An 18,498-nucleotide genomic window follows, 5' to 3' on the forward strand; every position below is an offset into this window, starting at 1 on the left:
GAGTCCCTGAGGCTGAGATGTCTTTGAAGAAGAGGTAGAGAAATGGAATGGATGTCATGCTATTTTTTTTAAACAATAATATCTATTATGGTACAGTCCCTTTATAAGCCAAATGGAGCCTCTGCATTTCCTCTCCTCTTTCCTTACCTGCTCCCCAGCCTCTCTCACCCTGGCACAGGGGTAAGAGCGGTGAGGGTCAGTGTAGCAGGCTGGGCATTCAGAAAACCTGACTGGAGCAAGAGTTGGAGGTGGGTGGGCAGATTTAGGGGAGCTCTTCTCATGATGGCGACTATATTTTCTGCCACTCGCCCCCCAGACGGGAACACGCTGTCTGACAAAGAGCGTACTTAATGTTCTGTTTGTTGAAATCATTATTTCTCAATCACCCTCACCCCTCCCTACCTTTCAAGTGTTCTAGTTAATGCAGAAACATCCCGTTTCTTTCCATTGAGGAAACCAAGTGACCCCAGCATTCCATAGACCTATTCTTGTCCTACTTTCAAAGAAAAACAGCTCTTCCTGCTGACTGCCTGCCTATAATAAGTCATAGCTTAGTTAGTAGATCTGAATGTCCTAGTTAGAGATAAGTTGGCTGAAGCACACTACATCTACGTGTAGAATTTGTAGCAAAGGACTGAAGAAAGATATCGTGATTTAAAAACCTCATCTTCACCCTACACTCCTTGAAATTCTTCTTCAGTAGAGAAGCAAAGCTTCTTATGTATTGTAAGAAATATAGATTAAAAGGTAAATAGCAGAAGAGTGGTGGCCTGGAGTTAACATTAATTGAAACCAACGAGACCAAATCCTTCCCTGCAAGCACATTTTGATGAAGTAAAACTGGAAGGAGTCCATGGATATTCAGTACTTAAAAAAAAAGGCTTGATCATAACAAATGCCAAGAAAAAGAAGAAAGAAAATAAAATGGGGCCGGGCGCAGTGGCTCACGCCTGTAATCCCAACACTTTGGGAGGCCGAGGTGGGCGGATCACTTTGAGCTCAGGAATTCAAGACTAGCCTGGCCAAAATGGTGAAACCCTGTCTCTGCTAAAAATACAAAAATTAGGTGGATATGATGGTGTGCATCTGTAGACCCAACTACTTGGGGGGCTGAGGCTGGAGAATCACTTGAGCCCAGGAGGCAGAGGTTGTCGTGAGCCGAGATTGTGCTACTGCACTCCAGCCTGAGTGACAGAGCCAGAGACACTGTCAAAAAAAGAAAGACGCTGGGCGTGGTGGCTCACACTTGTAATCCCAGCACTCTGGGAGGCCGAGGTGGGCAGATCATGAGGTCAGGAGTTTGAGACCAGCCTGACCAACAAGGTGAAACCCCGTCTCTATTAAAACTACAAAAAGTAACCAGGTGTGGTGGCATGTGCCTGTAACCCCAGCTACTCAGGAGGCTGAAGCAGGAGAATCACTTGAACCTGGGAGGCAGAGGTTGCGGTGAGCCAAGATTGTCCCTGGGTGACAGAGTGAGAGTCTGAGAAAGAGAAAGAAAGAAAGAAAGACAGAGAGAGAGAGAGAGAGAAAGAAAGAAAGAAAGGGAGAGAGAAACAAAGAAAGAAAGAAAGAAAAGAAAAGAAGGAAGGAAGGAAGAAAGGGAGAGAGAAAGAAAGAAAGAAAAGAAAAGAAGGAAGGAAGGAAGAAAGGGAGAGAGAAAGAAGAGAAAGAAAGAAAGGGAGGAGAAAGAGAAAGAAAGGGAGGAGAAAGAGAAAGAAAGAATAAGGAGAGAGAGAAAGAAAAGAAGGAAAGAAAGAAAGAAAAAAGGAGAAAAAGAAAGAAAGAAAGAAAGAAAAAGAAAGAAAGAAAAAGAAAGAAAGCAAGAAAAGGGATTTAGGATGAAAAACTGGTAGTACCAAAGGGTCATTTCATACTTACAGTAGATTTTCTCATAGGATAGCCATTAGAGGTGAGCACTTTAAAAGCAATGTATGAGAGGTGGAAACCAAAACAGAAACTGCCTATCTTGAAGTAAGATGCATTTTAGTCTGATGAAAACCAGTGTCTTCACACCAACAACGTGTGCTGAAAGGATGCACAGCAAGGAGTTGCCTCATCATTGAATGAACTCTAAGCAAATGACTTAGGAGACCCAGGCTTCAGTCCTAGCTGTGTCATCTGATCAGTTGCCCAACTTCATGTGAGTTACCTCATCTTTCCCACCGCGATATCCTCAGTTTCACTATCTGTAGAGTGGGAGATACAATAAACCTGCCCCAGGACCACTGTGAAAGTGAAATAATATGATGTGAGTCAATGTACTGAGTTAATTGTAAAATAATATCTAAATCTTGGCTGTTAATATTTTGATCCAATGTTGTTACCTAGCACCAAGATTGAAGAGATAAATCAAACATTAAAAAGAAAACCTAGATTATTTTTTGCTGTACTGAACATTAAGAAAGGAGGGTTACCTCGAGAGGAGAGCCTTACAAAGCTCAGTTAAAAATGGAAAGGGCACTGCAATGGACTCTATGATTGGTCAAAATATTAGCCTTTCTTCGTTAATCCTTCCTCCCGGGTTTGTCTGGTTAAAATCACACAGAGTGGTCTAAAAGGGCAGTGGGCATCAATTAATATTTAGGTCAGAGCCTCTGAGGTAGCCAGTGATTTAGTTTCTGGGATTAAGGAAGACAAAAGCTTACCGATGGCTGGATGGAATAACATTCCTTTCTATTGTGATCATCCTACATCAAGGAAATGTTTGAAATTTAGGGAGTCTGTTAAAGTTATTATATGGTCGAACTTTTGAAAAACACAGCAGCACAGATGTGTTTTATCAATCTTTACTGTTGGTAAGAATCCTGGAGAAAGGAAATTTGATCAATCTCCCAATGCCGTTTACTCCAAAATGGATCATTAGTCTAGAGGACCAACTGCGTCTATCAGAGTCAGATCTATCTGCCCAGACTCCTCACTCCCCTCACCATCATTCACACATCCTGTGCTTTCTTTGCAAATGATACAGACTGTCATTAGGTTTAGAGTAAGCTGCAATTAGCAAGTCTCTCAACTACTCTTACAAGGAACTTATTTTTCAGTGGAAATTTTTGTAATAGTTCCTGTCTGATGTTTAACTCTTCCCTGGAGACCAAACTCCCCAGCTCAATCATTGACAGCAGGATTCCAGGAGTGAATGGCATCCCTTTGAACCAACTAGCGACTGTAATTTCTTAAACCTAGCTGCTAGCCATTTCTGCACCTTCTACACAGCACCCCTTGCAAATAAGTCCTGCAGAGCTATGAAATTTTGGCCTTCTTGTTTGAACTCTCAGGATTGTATAAGACTGGACCCTGGTTCTTAAAAGGGCTCTTCAGTGTGGTCACGGCTGGTGATCAAAAGCGTCAGTCTCAGGGACCTAGTCACATGTGTTTTCGTGGGTGAGGCTGGTCCTGTGTTTGCCAAGGTCAAGCAAATCAATTACCAAGGGCCTGCTTGGAAGCTACTGTGCACAGCCTGGCCCTCAGTGGCTTCTCCCCTTGCCCTTGTGCCATGATAGCTGTTAGCAAGCTGGGAAGAAGACACCAGGGCTGGGGGGTAACCAGAAACCCAAACAGATGGAGAAAAGGTTCAAAAAGGCAAAACAATGAAGATTTGCTTAATTTACTGATAAAATAAAATAACCGTAATTTAATCTATTGACTGTATTTATTCCTATGGCTCTTCATTAGCACAGAAAAATTAAGAATTGTTTATATTTTAAGAGTAATACAATGAATCTTTCTTCTATTCCTGAATGAGTCACACCGAAGTAACTACCACAACTCTTGGTTACGCTACTAATCAACACACAATAAAACAAATGATCACCATGGTTTTCCAACTTTAAACCCACTTGGAGAAAGTTCCACGCTGGAGGGGGCTACACCACCAGCGTGGAACTTTGTTCCCAGTCAGTGCCCAGAACACGTATGTATGGGCTCCATATGAATTTGTTGACTGATGACTGACACACAGAAGGGTCTACAGAATAATAAAGGAAAGCTAACTTTAAAAAATCCTCCTTCTATTTCATTTGAGTGCTTGTACCTATCTGCTTATGTTTATCACCTAGTCATGAAATATCATTTAGGCTTTCTTTACAGAGGTTGGGCTGAATTTAACTGGATCATTTCATGCATCCTATAAGCCTTTGGGTTTTGTTTTTTTCTTGCCCTTCTGGAATTCTTTTTTCTGTCAAACCCTACTCATTCTTTACATCCCTTCTCTTTTACGAAAACTCAATCCCCCTCCTCCTCTTCCTCCCACTAGCTAATATGTATTGAGCACTTGATGTGTCAGATACCACTTTAGGTGCTGTGTGTGTGTTGACTCATGTAACATTCAAAATCATCCATCGACTCATAAAACCTTCAAAACCACCGGTGAGGTAGGGCTCTTATTACCTCCTTTGTGCAGATGAGAAACTGAGAAACAGAAAAGCAAAGTAATTTGCTCAATAGCACATGGCAGGTGGGTGGTAGAGGTCGGATTTGAACTCAGGCAGTTGGTTCTCTCTTAAGCACTCCAACCTTCTTGAATCTGCCCATTTCCTGAACCCTGATGATCATTTCCCCAACTTATGTTTCTTGATATTTGCTTTGTGAATGCTCCCATGCTGCAGAGAAAGAATCTCCCTAGAGAGTATGCCCATGACTTTCTTACACTGCTTTGAACTTTTTTTTGCTTTGCCGTTTATTTTTATCAATTATTTATTAACAAATTAACAAAACAAGAAAACAAGCCAAAACAAAAATGGTCAAAAGATAAGCCTGAGGAGGGGAGAAGAATTATTATTTTTAAGTAAAATAATCTTAAAAACACATTCCTACTGTTAAATTTTATTAGGAACTCCCCGTTTCTACAACCATTGCACCTGTCTACCCCACAACCTGGCATGCATGAGTGACTGTGCATGTGTACACACACAGAGTTTTTAAAATTTGAGCCAGTTTTCAATCACAAAGCAACATAAACTAATTTTTAAATATCTAAAGACAGACAATGTCTACTGCAGAAAGTGAACCTGTCTTATAATCCCAATCCCAAAACATTTAAAAATATTTGGGGGTCTGTATTTTGCTAGAGTTTTATTCTACAATGAGATAGATAAAAATGGGCTTATACTGTATGTTCTTTTGCATTTGTTGCTTTGTATTTGATTCACGTCTTTTCATGTCTTTGTGTATATCGTCTTTATTCTTTTTCACCAGTAGCACAGTATTCCAAAGTGTGGATTGCCAAATTGTAATAAGGACCCTACTGATGGACTTTTGGATTGTGTTCATGTTTTCAATATCATGCTCAACTGCATTTCACACAGCCTCAAAAGAAAGAAAGCTGTGCTAGGTTGAACTCAACTAGGGAGTGTTGGGCCAAGTAGCTCTTCTGTGCAATTAAGAAAGAAATTACTCAGCAGATAGAAAGTATGACATAGAAGAGGCTAACACTTCTCTAAATGGGTATTCAGGGAATATCATTAGGGATGTTAACTGAGGTACATAGTCTTTTCCCTAAGGAACATTTCGTTTATTGATGAAATAGACACATCTCTCTGCTAAATCATGCTTGCGGGAACCCAGGAGGCCAGCCCCTGAATCACAGGCCTGCTTAGAGGAAGACACTGCCCCGAGGCTCTGCTGACGTTTTCCTATGCTGAAGCAAGCAGTGAGGAGCATTGTCTTTGAAAAATGCTCTGACCAAAACCATTCTTTGCTCCGCTATGTCGAGTAGAGCTTTGTTTTTCAATCAGGCTGTTATTCAAATGCTGGAGCGGATCCAAATTTGCTTTCCTGAGGAAAAGTCTGCCTTTGCCTACAGCACGCACACCCGGCTGGAGGACGGCTCCCACCCCTGTCCTCCCAAGACCTGTATTCCAGGCCAAACGGTTCCCTCACAGACCCACTAGGTGCACAAGGCTCTCCTCAAGCCGCCTTTTCCTCCCCTCACAATCTCTTCATGCTTTTCTATGTCCTTCCCATTTTGCAAGGGCCGTACCGGCTTCACTTCAGGCTTCCCTGCTTACAGAGCGCTTCTTTCCCTGCCTGGTAGCACCCGTCCCTCACGCTCACTCGCTGATCCACTCACTGGCTCACTCACTCGTTCCTTCAGCAGATGTCTCTCCAGCACCTCCCACGTGCCAAGAACACAGCAGGGAACAAAACAACCTCCTTCACCCACCCACGGAGCCAACGGTTCAGAGGAAGAAACAGACCATAAGCCAGTACGTCAGTCTGCACCGCGTCGGGTGGTGTTGAGGACAGGTGACAACGGGGAGGGTGACAGAGGTGACCCCATGGCCATTTTGCATGGCATGTGAGGGAGGGCTGGCGGGTTGGGTGACTTGTGGCCCAGAGCTGAATGAGGAAGGAGATGGAGCCTGGCAGGGATCTCCCAGAAGGTCCTTCCAGGCAGAGGGACTGTCAGTGCAAACGTCTGGTGTTGGGCACTTTCTTGGCCTTTTGGGGGAACATCAAAGAGGCCACTTAGCTCCTTTTAAAAAAAAGACTACTTTTTAGAGCACTTTTGGGTTTACAGCAAAATTGAGAAAAATGTACAGAGATTTCCCATATACCTCCTGCTCCCACATACACACAGGCTCTCCCACTATCAACCTCCCTCCACAGACTGGCACGTTTGCTACAATCAATAAACCTGCATTGACACATCATTATGACCCCAAGTCTATAGTTTACAGCAGGGTTCGCACTTGGTGGTGTACATTCTATGGGGTTGGGCAAATGCACAGTGACACACGTCTACCACTATCATATCATGCAGAGGATTTTCACTGCCCTCAAATCTTCCATGCTTCACCTATTCATCCCTCCCTCCCTGCAGCCCCTGGGAACCCCTGATCTTTTTACTGGTACCATAGTTTTACCTTTTCCAGAACGTTCTAGTTAGAATCATACAATAGACAGCTTTTTCAGATTGGCTTCTTTCACTTAGCAACATATTTAGCTATTTTTTAAATGTGATTTTTGTTTTACAAATGTATATGTTCTTTCTTCAACTCAAATGTAAGATTTTTTAGAGTAATGGGTTGAAGGTTGCAGATAAGAGGTGAGAAATCATGATGATGCTTTCTTAGAAGAATTCCCCTCTTTGAGGTCCATCAACGTGTGCTACATATCCCTGTGTCCTCCAGCCATGACCTAAAACTTTAATTGGATTATTAGCCCTAGGCTGTGACATGTAAATATTCTAATTAAAGGCTGATTTTTTTTTCTTTTTAAAAAAATTCAGTGGATACATAGTAGGTGTATATATTTATGGGTTATATGAGATGTTTTGATACAGGCATGCACTGCGTCATAATCACATCAGGGTACATGGGGTCTCCATCACCTCAAGCATTTATCCTCTGTGTTACAAACAATCCAATTACAATATTTTAGTTATTTTTTAATGTACAATTAAATTATTTTTGATTACGGTCATCCTGTTGTGCTAGCAAATACTAGGTCTTACTCATTCTTTCTATGACTTGTACCCATTATCTATCTCCCCACCCTGCCCCCCATAATCCCCCCCCAACACTACCCTTCCCAGCACCTGATAACCATCCCTCTCTTGTCTGTCTTTATGAGTTCAATTATTTTAATTTTTAGCTCCCACAAGTAAGTGAGAACATGTGAAATTTGTCTTTCTGTGCCTGGTTTATTTCATTTAGCATGATGACCACCAGTTCCATCCATGTTGCTGCAAATGACTGGATCTCATTCTTTTTTATGGGTGAATAGTACTCCATTGTGTATATGTACCACATTTCCTTTATCCATTTATTTGTTGATGGACACTTAGGTTTCTTCCAAATCTTGGCACTTGTGAAGAGTGCTGTAATAAACACAGGACTGCAGATATGTCTTTAATATATTGATTTCCTTTCTTTTGGGTATATGTGAGTGGGATTGCTGGATCACATGACAGCTCTATTTTTAGTTTTTTGAGGAACCTCCAAACTGTTCTCCACAGTGGTTATACTAATTTACATTCCCACTAACAGTATATGAGGGTTCCCTTTTCTTCACATCCTCAGTAGAATTTGCTATTGCCTGACTTTTGCATATAAGCCACTTTAACTGTGGTGAAATGATTTCTCATTGTAGTTGTGATTTGCATTTCTCTGATGATCAGTGATGTTGAGCACCTATTCATATACCTGCTTGCCATTTGTATTTTTTCTTTCAAGAAATAAGCCCGATATTCTTTCAGGGCATAAATTAAGAATGCAACCCTCCTCTGCCCATGCCCACGTATATCATGTAAGAGCAATCTGGCATAGATACTCCAATTCATTTTTTAAAAAAATGGATTCTCAGTTCTAAACAACATAAACTAACGTCTTTATTTGCTTCAGTCAAAAAAACTCCAAAACACAATGAAGGAAGACGCCAATTGAGTAAACCAGTTACTTCATGTAACAGAGAAACAGACACCATCAAGCAGTTCTGTCTTCCCAAATCAATTCTTTTGAAATCAAACATCTTCATTAAGTGGTTCCTTGAACTGTTTTGCCATAAAAATTAAAAAAAAAACTCATGAAGAAAATGAAATAACCATGTGCAAAATACCTTCGTCACTTTATTTTAAATACAGTTGTATGCAATTTGTTAATCTTCATCGTCCTTTATAACTGAATTATATGTGCTTTTGAAAGCTACATAATGAATAACATGTTGTATGTAATTGTTAAAATGTGTCTATGGTCATCATATAATTTAGACCTGAGGTCCTCAGTAAAAGACAAAGTCCAAGAAGTCAGAACCTCTGTTCCTCTTTTCACTCTACCCCAATACCATATGTATATGGGAGAATGGATTTGATTGACTTGAGTTGTATCTGCAGTGCTTCTTGAAGGCATGAAAACTACTGCAAGTGTTTTTTAATTACTCGAACCTCAACCCTTCCACATGTAAGCTTCTTGAAAATAGGGATTTTGTCTGGCTGGCTTTCCTGCTGAATCCCCAGCACCTAACATGGTGCCTGGCCCATACAGAGTCCCTAACAGATGTTTAATAAATATTAATATCTACTAAATTATTTTCCGAAATGGATACACTATCTGAGATGGTTAATTTTACGTGTTAACTTTGGCTAAGCCAAGGTACCTAGATATTGATCAAACATTCTTCTGGATGTCACTGTGAAGCTATCTTTTTTAAAAGATTAACATTTAAATCAGTAGGCTTTGAGCAAAACAAATGACCTTCCATAATGTAGGCGGGCCTCCAATCAGTTGAAGGCCTTAATAGAAAAAAGAGCGACATCCACAGAGCAAGAAGGAATTCAGCCAGCAGAGTGCCTTCAGACTCAAGTAGCAATGTCAGTTCTTCCCTGATCTCCAGCTTGCCAGCCTGCCTTGCTGATTTTGGACTTGCCAGTCTCCGTAATTGTGTGAACCAACTTCATAAAATCTCTGTCTCTCTTTCTCTCTCTATATATGTATACACACACACACACATTCCATTGGTTCTGTTTGTCTGGAGAACCCTAATACACCCACCTTACTCCTTTGCTCACTCAATGAATCAATCAATATATGTCATTTGCCAGAGATCACTCTCACCCATCAAGACCTCACAACTACTAAAGCCAAACCAGTGATACAACCCCTGAAGTACACTCTTGACTTTAACTTCTCCACTCCGGTGGAGTGACAAAGAGCATTACCTCCTTAACGTTTCGATGATTCTGTGATGCAAAGCACCTGCATGAGGAACAGGTGCTGAGAGGACACTGTACTTGCTAAAGCCATGTCCTGATAGGGTGACAGAAGGCACCAGCATACTACTGTGCTTTGAGGAGAAAATGCTTCCCATGGTGAGGCTGAGCTGCTGATAGTCTCACTTCCTCTAAATATTTCCACTCTTTACAAGCGAAGCTGTGGGCGGGGAATTTCAGAGTCATGGAAACTAGTCAAAGGTTACTAAAGGTTCATGGACACTACTGTTTGATAACTGTGTGGTAGCTGCATAGTCGCATATGCTATAAAAAAGGTGAATATAAAAAATACATCAATAAGAAACTTATAGATGAGCACTATATGAAATTTGGTTCTCTTCAGGATCAAGCAAACTGATGGACCTTCATGGAACCCAGTCTGCTGGTCTGGGGAAGAATACTTTTGTAAATTAAGTATTCATATAGAAATTTTCCCCAAGGGCTTATCTGGAGGGGAAGTGACCGTGAGAGGGAAAGGCTTAATTTGCCCACAATCAGCATGGGCTGGCCCAGTCACAAATTGTCTGTCCAGGAAGATTCTTTTTTTCTTTTTGTTTTTATTTTTTAATCTTGGGGAGTCGCTTTAGCCCTTTCTTCCTCTCCCATTTAAGACCCCTTCCCTTCTTTGATGTCCGCTAGCTAAAACCTGTTTCTAACTTGAGGCAAACCTTCACTTCTCTGCTCAAGTAGTTTGTGCATGAAACAGGGATAAATTTGGTGGCAATTGTGCCTTCCTGAAATCCTAACTCTGAACCATCATTTTTGTCAATGACTTAGCACTGCCAACTAATAGAAATGATAGATTGTCATACATTTATGCAATAGGATACTATACAGCTGTGAAAATGAATTGTCGACATCTCTTGGCATCAACATGAATAACACTCAGAAACATCATGTTGACAGTAGAGCAAGTCTTGGAAGAATGCATATGTATGATTATATTTACTTACAGTTCCCAAACAGGCAGAAATTGACTATATACAAATTGCGTATATACCTATGCATATATGTCTATGCATACACTTAGACCTAGGAGGCCAATCAAAAATAAAGTAAGGGAATTAGTAACAAAATTTTAAGACAATAGTTCCTTTTGTGGTGGGTGATATAATTTGGACGTTTGTCTCCTCTAAATCTCATGCTGAAATGTGATACCCAATGTTAGAGGTGGGGCTTAGTAGGAGGTATTGTATTATGGGGGTGGATCCCTCATGAATGGCTTAGCGCCCTCCCTTTGATGGTGAGTGAGTTTTCACTCAGTTAATGCACCCAAGATCTGGTTGTTTAAAAGACTCTGGGACCTCTCCCTTCTGTCTGTTTCTCTCTTTCTTGCCATGTCATATGCTGGCTCCTCCTTCACCTTCCCCCATGATTGTAACCTTCCTGAGGCCTCACCCGAAGCAGATGCCAGCACCATGCTTTCTGCATACCCTGCAGAACTATAAGTCAATCAACCCTTTTTTCTTTATTTCTTTCTTTTTTTTTTTTTTTTTTTTTTTGAGACGGAGTCTCACTCTATCGCCCAGGCTGGAGTGCAGTGGCGCGATCTCGGATCATCACAAACTCCGCCTCCCGGGTTCACGCCATTCTCCTGCCTCAGCCTCCCAAGTGGCTGGGACTACAGGCGCCCGCCACCACACCCAGGTAATTTTGTTTTGTATTTTTAGTAGAGACAGGGTTTCACCATCTTAGCCACAATGGTCTCGATCTCCTGACCTCGTGATCCGCCTGCCTCGGCCTCCCAAAGTGCTGGGATTACTGGCTTGAGCCACTGCGCCTGGTCCCCAGTTTTTTTCTTTATAACTTACCCAGCCTTGGGTATTTCTTTATAGTGATGCAAAACGGACTAACACAGAAAATTGAAAATTGGTACTGAGAAGTGGAGCATTGCTATAAAGATGACTGAAAATGTGGAAGTTGCTTTGGAACTGGGTAAGGGAGAGACTGGAAGAGTTTAAAGGACTCAGAAAAAGACAGGAAGATGAGGGAAAGTTTGGAACTTCTTAGAGACTGGTTAAATGGTTGTGACCAAAATACTGATACAGATATGGACAGTGAAGTTCAGGCTGATGAGGTCTCAGATGGAAATGAGAAAGTTTTTGGGAACTGGAGTGGGGTCATTCTTATTATGCCCTAATAAAGAACTTGATTCCACTGTATTCATGCTCCAGGGACCTGAGGAAGTTTGAATTTAAGAGTGGTGACCCAGGGTACCTGGTAGAAGAAATGTCTAAGCAGCAGAGCATTCAAGAGGTGACTTGGCTACTTCCAGCAACCTAAATCAGATATGGGAGCAAAGAAGTGACTTAACATTGAAACTTATACTTAAAAGGGAAACAGAGTGTAAAAGTTTGGAAAATTTGCAGCCTGGCTCTGTGGTAGAGAAAGAATCCAAGCAGGTTGTGAAACAATCACTTGCTAGAGAGATGAGCATGACTAAAAGGAAGCCAGTATCTAAGACAAGGGTAAAACCCTTCAAAGGCATTTCAAAAATCTTGAGGACAGCCCTTCCCATTACAGGTCCAGAGGCTTAGGAGAAAAGAATGGTTTCAGGGGCCAGGCCTAGGACCCTACTGCCTTGCTGAGCTTCAGACTGTGGCTTCAGCCTCAGCTCAAAGGGGCCCAGGTACAGCTCTGGCCACAGTTCTGGAGGACACAAGCCATAAGCCTTGGTGATTGCCACATGGGGTTAAGTCTGCAGATGCTCAGAATGCAAGTGTGAAGAAGGCTTGGTGGCTTCCACCTAGATTCCAGAGGATGTATGGGAAAGGCTGGGTGCTCAAGCAGAAGCCTACTGCAGAGGCAGAGGCCCCACAGAAAACTCTACTAGGGAAATGCCAGGAGAAATGTGGGGTTGGAGCTCCCACACAGAGTCCCCACCAGGGAGCTACCTAGTGGAGCTGCAGAAAGGGGGCTGCCACCCTCTAGAACCCAGAATAGCAGATTCATTGGCAGCTCACACCCTCTGCCTGGAAAAGCAACAAGCACTCAACTTAAACCCATGAGAGCAGCCATGTGGGCTGCATCCTGCAAAGCCACAGGGCCAGAGCTGCTCAAGGCCTCAGGAGTCCACTGTTATAACAGTGTGCCCTAAATGTGGGACATGGAGTCAAAGGAGATTATATTTTGGACCTTTAAGATTTAATGACTACCCTGCTAGGTTTCAGACTTGTGTGGGGCCTCTACACCCTTTCTTTTGGCCAATTTCTCCCTTTTGGAATGGTAATGTTTGCCCAATATCTGTACCATCATTGTGTCTTGGAAGTAACTAACTTGTTTTGATTTTAGAGTCTCATAGGTGGACAGATTTGAGTCTTAGATGAGACAGGACTTTGTACTTGATGCGGGAATCAATTCAGACTTTGGGAGACTACTGGGAGAAGATGATTGTATTTTGCAGTGTGAGAAGGACATGAGATTTGGGAAGCCAGGTGCAGAATGATATGGTTTAAATGTTTGTCCCCTCTAAGTCTCATGTTGAAATGTGATCCCCAATTTTGGAGGTGGGATCTAGTGGGAGGTATTGGAACATGGGGGTGGATCCCTTATGAATGAATTAACACCATCTATTTGGTGATGAGTGAGTTCTCCTTCAGTTAGTTTACATGAGATCTGGTTGTTTAGGCCAGGCGCAGTGGCTCACACCTGTAACCCCAGCACTTTGGGAGGCTGAGGTGGGTGGATCACCTGAGGTCAGGGGCTCAAGACCAGCCTGGCCAACATGACAAAACTCCATCTCTACTAAAAATACAAAAATTAGCTGGGTGTGGTGGCATACACTTGTAGTCCCAGCTACTCAGGAGGCTGAGGCAGGAGAATCACTCGAACCCAGCAAGTGGAGGTCGCAGCGAGCCAACATTGCACCACTGCACTCCAGCCTGGGCGACAGAGCGAGATTGTGTCTCAAAAAAAAAAAAAAAAAAAGATCTGGTTGTTTAAAAGAGTGTGGCACCTCCCACCTTTCTTGCTCCCACTCTTGCCATGTGATGCTGGCTCCACCTTCATCTTTCACCATGACTGTAAGCTTCTAGAGGCCTCACCAGAAGCAGATGCCAGCACCATGCTTCCTACACAGCCTGCAGAACCATGAGCCAATTAAACTTTTTTCTTTGCAAGTTACCCAGCCTCAGGTATTTATAGCCACACAAACATAGACTAACCCAGTGTGCATTGGGGGAGATGGATACAATTGGTTAGGGGCACACAGTAGGCTTTTAGGGTTGGGTAGTGGGGTAACAGGTGGATGTGTATTTATGTTTTTATTCCTATTATTATTTAGAATATATGGATACCTTATAAATACTTTTTTTGTAGTATAAAATGTTACAATATTTAAAAAATTTCTCAAGCTAAATTTATCTAAATTATTCACCCTCATGTATCACTTTCCTTGGAAAGTAGAGGGTTTCGTAGCTGTTTAAAAAAATTTCTCATTCATTGACCTCTAGTTAAGTGAATTACAGACCTTCACGAACCAGAGCTTCTCATCTGAAGCAAAAGTGAAAAGGAATGCAGATGAACAAATACCTCCACCCGTCCCCTTAGCTCACATCGCTGAGTTACGTCGGAGCCCCATGGATTCTTACTTAGGGTGGAACTACCATACAATGGAGCTTGTGTTGTACCCATTTTTAGGCATCTGTACTACCCTGCATCACTGCTGGGACATTTGGGAGCCACTGTAGCCAAAGTGAAGTTGTATATTTTGAAGACCAAAAACGCATGTGGCTAACAAGGGCAGCTTGGACCCCTGCCTCCTGGGATATGCACAATCCACACAATTTCAGCCTAGTGGCATAGGCCAGGCAGGCCCTGGGTGGAAGGCACTGGGAGATGCAGCCGTGCCCTTGAGGAGCCTGTGTTCTAGTGGGGCTTTCCTAGTTTTCTCTTAATTAAACCCCATTTTCCAGGGTTTGCCATATTCTGTGTCTGTCAGGACTGTCAGCAACGTTTTTTCTTTAAATTAACTCACTTTTGGGCCGGGCGCAGTGGCTCATGCCTGTAATTCCGGCACTTTGGGAGGCTAAGGTGGGTGGGTCACCTGAGGTCAGGAGTTCGAGACCAGCTTGGCCAACATGGTGAAACCCCATCTCTACTAAAAACAGAAAAATTAGCCAGGCATGGTGGTAGGCACCTGCAATCCCAGCTACTTGGGAGGCTGAGGCAAGAGAATCACTTGAACCTGGGAGGCAGAAGTTGCAGTGAGCCACACTGCACTCTAGCCTGGGTGACAGAGTGAGACTTTGTCTCAAAAATAATAATAATAATAATAATAATAAACTCACTTTTTTAAAACTTAAAGACATTTATGTTTTAAAAGAAATATTTATACCACTCCTAAACCAGGCCATTGTGGTTTAATACAAGGTAATCATAAAAAGCAAATACAGGAAAATAAAACCATGCTATTAATTTGTAGCTAGCTACCAGTGCCTGTTGATGGCTCCTAGCCTCAGATTGATTTTCTTTTTGTTAAAACAGTAAGGAGCCAAGAGTTAGAGTAGCTTTAAGATCAGGCTCAATGTGATTTGATTTCATGCTCTAGCTATGTATCTCGTGCTATATAAAATTCTCCTATTTGTGTTCCACCCTTCAGAAATTTTGATCAAATGAGTTGTGAAGGTGACAGATAAGCAGGACAAAGTGAAGGTCATTTGCAGTAGGACGCATCTTTGTGCTGTGCAGGTTTGCATGGAGACATGTCGAGCCTAAGGTACTCTCCCTGCTGTGACTGTGCCCTTTCTCCCGGCCAAATCCAGTAGAGGAGGAGGAGGATCCTCCCCCACTACAACCCTTGAATGGATATGTGGGAAATCAAAACTCAGAGTCTAAGGTCAAATGGAGATGGAGCTGATCATTGGAGAACAGACTACTAAACTCTTTAAGTACCTACAGTAGGAGGTGGCCGGTGGTCTTAGCTTGGGTTCCCCCAGAAGTAGACCTCAATGCAGAGTTCGAGGACATGTAGTTTAAGAAATGATCCCAGGCCGGGCGCCGTGGCTCACGCTTGTAATCCCAGCACTTTGGGAGGCCGAGGCGGGCGGATCACGAGGTCAGGAGATCGAGACCACGGTGAAACCCTGTCTCTACTAAAAATACAAAAAAATTAGCTGGGAGTGGTGGCGGGCGCCTGCAGTCCCAGCTACTTGGAGAGGCTGAGGCAGGAGAATGGCGTGAACCCGGGAGGTGGAGCTTGCAGTGAGCTGAGATCGCGCCACTGCACTCCAGCCTGGGTGATACAGCGAGAATCCGTCTCAAAAAACAAAAACAAAAACAAAAAAAAACCAAAGAAATGATCCCAGGAAGCACTGATGGGGAGTGAAGGAGTATCCAAGGAAGGAGAGAAGCCATAAAGGGCCCCACCACTGTGGGCAACTGGAGCTTGATTCCATGTGGATTATTCCACTCAAGACTGAGGGAGCTGGAATATTTATAGCCTTTGAGGAGTTCATTTCCGGGAATTTTCATCTGTCCTTTGGGCAATTACAGTTGGCCCTATGTGGCTTGGAGAAAGCTCTCAGGTCATGAGATAAAGGCTCAGGTTGTCAGCAGCCAGCTCTGTCACAGTGAGGCCTGAGGAGGGAGGCAGGACACTGACTACTTCGGATGCCCCTTCTCTACCAGATGCTTAAATGTTTGCTATCCAATCTGATCCTTACCACAGCCATTCAAGACAGCTCTTTCCCCTTATTTACACGTACAGGAAGAGGCACCGGGAATTACATCATGCGACCATTACAGCCTGTCCTCTCCTACACCTCTGCTTTTATATCTTCCTAGTCTTCTTCTTCTTCTTTTTTTTTTTTTTTGAGACAGGATCTCACGCTGTCACCCAAGCTGCAGTGCAGTGGTGCAATCATAGCTCACTGCAACCTCGACCTCCTGGGCTCAAGCAATCCTCCCGCCTTAGCCTCCTGCATAACTGGGACTATAGGCACACACCACCATGCCCAGCTATCTTAAGTGGTGACGTACAAAGTGACAGCCACTAAATAGCTGTTAAATAAATTAACCAATTAACAAGAAATGGTGGAGTGCTAGCTAAACACTGATTTCATATCCTTTCTTTTCCACCAACTCCACTTTCCACATTCTTAGAACCAGGAATGTCCTTGAGAATAACCAAGCTTGGAAGAAAACAGAAACAAAGAAGAAAACTGCTTGGCTGATTCCCAGGATTCTGTCATGGACAATTGCTCTTCACACCCAATGCTGGGTGGGAAACCAGCTTCTGGGCAGGGGAAGGAGGGACTCCCCATGCAGGAGTTTAAATGACTAGAGCACCTACTCTCACTTCTCAATACAAGCAAAGGGAAAAGATTGGTGGCCAATCTCTGCATAGCTTAGAATTATGTATAACCCTTTCAGAACAATTGTCCCCTTTATGATTATAGATGGGCTTCATTTTGAAATAATTTCAGCAAGATAAAAAGTTTGCCTCAAGTCCTTTGTGGAATAAAGGCAATTGAATGAATGAAGGAAGGAAGAAATGAATGAATGGGTTAAGTGAAAGAATAAACGTGGAGAAAAGTAAGGATGGAGCTCTTGGGCAGCCCACTATGGACAGGGAGAACACAGTGTGCTGTCACTTGTCCTTAGCCCCTTGGAGATTGTGCTAATGACTACAGGGATAGGACACACACAGAACGCAATTCTCAGTCACCATTTCTCGCCAGTCAGGACTCATGTCCAAAGAGGCTGAAAAGGACGTAAATGATTCTAACCCACCATAAAGAATAAGTGACAGCCCACACTTTGAAGTACTGAAATAATTCAGGAAAAATAAAAGCTTAGTTGCTGTCAGGTAAGCTCTCTGATGACAGTAGGAAGAGGGGAGGGGCCATGTACTTACACACCAGGAAGCATCTACCCAGAACAATTTCAAAAGTAGAAATCATGCGGGTTTGAATGTTGCACTAAAACCAGCACCTCCAGGTCAACTTGGAGACCGGGAGTCACTCATTCCTTTTCTGGGGCATGCGGAGGTCCTCCCTGCCCCAGTTGAGGAGTGTTCACAGTGGGGAAACACCACCAGATGTCTGGCACCAACTCAGGAAGTAGAAGCCTGAGTGAGTCCCTCCTCTCCTAGAGGCCACAGCAAGTGGCTGAGAACTCACCCAAGTGCAGGATGGCACTGTTGGTGGATCATCTTGCCTCCCCGATGCTCTGGCCCTCTCTGGACAGGTGGGCGGGAGGTGACAGCTAGTCCCGCTGCATGCTCATGTTTCCCTCTCCATGCAGCGAGCGGACTTGCTTCTAGAGGCAGCTATAAGCATTTCCCTACTGAGCAACCACACACGTCGGATGTGAGTGGCGTATGTATGTGTGTGTTTTTCCTTCCGGTTGCTGTGAGGTGATGTTGTCTTGGTTCATTTCCTCTCTGTGCCTCTTCTTTTTTTTCTCTGTCATACTTTCTGATTCGCTGAGGACACTCTGTAGTTTAGGGACAGGTAAGAAAGCTTGTTCTCCTCTGGCCTCTTTGCTATTTTTGGAAAGGTAGGTGATCTTTAAATTCGTATTGCAAGGAGATTTGTCAAAATGTATTTTTCTAAGTGTCATAAACTCCCTCCTAGGCTGCACTGAAGCAAAAGTTAGGCTATTTCCAACCCAGCTGAATTGGGATTTTATGGTTTTATGGACTTAGTATGTTGCAAAGCGTTCCACTATTAATTGACACGAAACATTCTTTCATATAACAAGTACTTATTGAGCTTGTACACTGGAATAGACACCATGCTAGGGGCTAGGTGCTCAGAGAGTTTCCTACTTACAATGTGGTATGGAAG

At 43.0% G+C, this 18,498-nt stretch overlaps 1 protein-coding gene across 1 annotated transcript in view; it reads right to left on the minus strand.

The window, feature by feature from the left end:
• Window positions 1-18,017, minus strand: part of NEDD9 (neural precursor cell expressed, developmentally down-regulated 9) — a 198,197-nt gene extending 180,180 nt beyond the window's left edge. Inside the window, exon 1 of the mRNA XM_032140348.2 lies at window positions 17,830-18,017. The gene's annotated coding sequence lies outside the window, so the exon portion shown is untranslated. The remainder of the gene's footprint in view (window positions 1-17,829) is intronic.
• Between the last annotated feature and the right edge of the window lie 481 nt (window positions 18,018-18,498).

Source organism: Hylobates moloch, unplaced genomic scaffold, assembly GCF_009828535.3.
Source record: "Hylobates moloch isolate HMO894 unplaced genomic scaffold, HMol_V3 SCAFFOLD_20, whole genome shotgun sequence".
Lineage (NCBI taxonomy): Eukaryota > Metazoa > Chordata > Mammalia > Primates > Hylobatidae > Hylobates > Hylobates moloch.